The sequence below is a fragment of the Megalobrama amblycephala genome, linkage group LG13 (genome assembly GCF_018812025.1).
Source record: "Megalobrama amblycephala isolate DHTTF-2021 linkage group LG13, ASM1881202v1, whole genome shotgun sequence".
Classification (NCBI taxonomy): Eukaryota; Metazoa; Chordata; class Actinopteri; order Cypriniformes; family Xenocyprididae; genus Megalobrama; species Megalobrama amblycephala.
Genome location: NC_063056.1, coordinates 41253846 through 41256428, shown reverse-complemented (window position 1 = coordinate 41256428; position 2583 = coordinate 41253846). Strand labels below are relative to the sequence as shown.

Genomic DNA, 2583 nt, shown 5'->3' with positions numbered 1-2583 from the left:
ATGGGCCGTGTTCAAACGCACCCGTCTGAGAGAGATCTATTGGGTAATAACACTAGAGACTCTCGTCGCAATCATTATTACGATTGCTGTTACACAAGCTCATGAGCAGGAGCCAAGCGTGATTCATCTAATGGCTGGAAGGTAAACAGAGGTAGAGCGTGTATATCATCTCTTTCAGGTGTCGTTACTGTGTACTTTAGAGCCTAGTGAGCGCCAGAGAGCCGTGATTTAATGATCTTTCACATACACGACAGACGCTGCTTTCACTGACTCTTTGTTGGTCGTACCTGGACGCATTCTTATGCCCAAAGGACAGCTCTTCATCTAATGAAGTCTACATAACTAGATTTAGTTTAATGGAATAACTGTAAATCCAATGTAACTGGAATCTCATAAAACCTTTCAGCAGATACTCGGGTATATATACAAACGTTTGGTGGCAGTAAGATTCTTTTAAAGATCAAAAGAGACAGTAAAGACAAAAAGATTCCTGAAAACAGTGTATTTTCTACAAACATATAAAGCTGCACAACTGTTTCTAACATAATAATCATAAATGTTTCTTGAGCAGCAAATCATCATATCAGAATGATTTCTGAAGGATCATGTGACACTGAAGACTGGAGTAATGATGCTGAAAATTCAGCTTTGATCACAGGAATAAATTACACTTTACTATATATTCACATAGATAAATTGTAAAAATATTTTACAATATTCCTGTTTTTTTTTTACTGTATTTTTGATTAAACAAATGCAGCCTTGGTACTTGGTACTTTACAGAAAAAAACGTCTTTCTAAAACATTAAAAGAAAAAAAATCCCCAAACATTTGAGTAGTATATTATTTATTTTAGGGCTGTAATTCAATTAATCATGATTAATCACATTTAACATAAAAGTATGTGTTTACATAAAGTGTGTACATATATATGTGTGTGTGTGTGTGTGGGTGCCATAAATATATACGGGTCAATGACGCTCATTTTTTGTCCAAAGGCCTTAATAATAATAAAAAACAAAGATATGACATCCAAAGTATGTAATATAGTACAACTAGATCTTTTTTATCGAATCCAAAAGGTTTTAATTATATTTTGCTACATATAAAGGTATTTTAAAGATTTTGAAGAGTCAAAAGGTCATTCGGTTTAACCGTCCAAAGGCCAATACAGCCACTTCATTTGTGATTAAAATATCTTAAAATGTAATAAATGTATATATTTTTTTTATTCTGGCATGATTTTATAACATCATATATCAACATAGTGCAAAATTATGTGTAGAAGTCGTTGATTTGTTATGAGAAAGAATGTCTGGAAAAATTAATTTCACTGATGTCATTCAGAGTAACCAATATAAAGGGACCATTTTGGATCAAGTCATGTGATCAATATCATGTGACAGGATGTGACATCATTCAGACACCTGCAAAGGACCACATGGTCATGGTCTCTCTCTTAACTATTTGATAAATTCATGTTTTCACTTTCGTTCATACGCATGTCCCGAAACATCAGGTCATTCGGTGCAACCGCTATAAAACATGGAAAATGTTGTAATATTTTAAAAACTTGTACTAAATATAAAATGTTCGATTGTCCTTTTGCTAGATATCAGCCTGTTAGCATTGTTTGAAAATATCGTCATTCGGTAAAACCGAAATTTTGGTGAAACCGAATGACTTTTTTGGTGACAAATCTTGTAAAAAATGACAAAAGCAGTGATGATAATAAAATGCACATAATCTCATTGTTATCACTTAATAAAACTTCAAAATTAATTATATCTCCATTGTTTTTTTTTGTTTTTTTATACATATATAGATATACATATATGCACACACATATGATATAAACACAAACTTTTATGTTAGATGCAATTAATTGTGAATAATCGCATTTAACATAAACGTTTGTTTATATAATATTCATGTACATATATATATATATATATACACACACACACAATATATATAAATAAACTTTTATGTTAGATGCGATTAATCATTATTAATCAAACTAACATCCCTATATGCATGTATATATATATATATATATATATATATGTTACAATGCCAAACAAAAACAATTCATGGTTTTAAAATGGGCTCTATGAATTAAGAAAATTAGAAATTTTGTTTTTTGGCATTGTAACATTTTCATAAGTAATTTGCGCACAATATAGGCATTAGAAACAAAAAAAGAGTTGTAATCATCATGGTTTATTTCAGAGCACTGGGTCTTAACAGAGTTAAACAAAACTGATATTCTCTTTGAAACTATCACCCACTCCTTAAATGGTTAACTATAATTATAAATACACAATAACAGCACTGAAATGTATAAACAATTTTTTTCCTCAAGTCCAGTTTAATCTCTGGTCACACTGTGTAAAGTCCAATGGAAGTGGTCCGGCGGTAGATTGGCACAATGGAATGAGCTGGAGACGAACACTCACAAACTAGAAGCAACTTGTTGGGTTAAAAAAGGCAATGTAAGACAGAACTTCAGCAATAAAGCAGAATCATATCTGAAGAGTATCCATACACACATGGACTACTATGTTTCCAGGAATGCTCGAG

General features: G+C 31.6%; 1 protein-coding gene across 2 annotated transcripts in view; it reads right to left on the bottom strand.

Moving 5' to 3' along the window:
• Positions 1 to 2207: 2207 nt before the first annotated feature.
• Positions 2208 to 2583, bottom strand: part of LOC125242999 (inactive phospholipase C-like protein 2) — a 68541-nt gene continuing 68165 nt past the window's right edge. For both annotated transcript variants that reach the window (XM_048152176.1, XM_048152177.1), the window contains one exon: positions 2208 to 2583. This exon is cut by the window's right edge and continues 1110 nt beyond it. The gene's annotated coding sequence lies outside the window, so the exon portion shown is untranslated.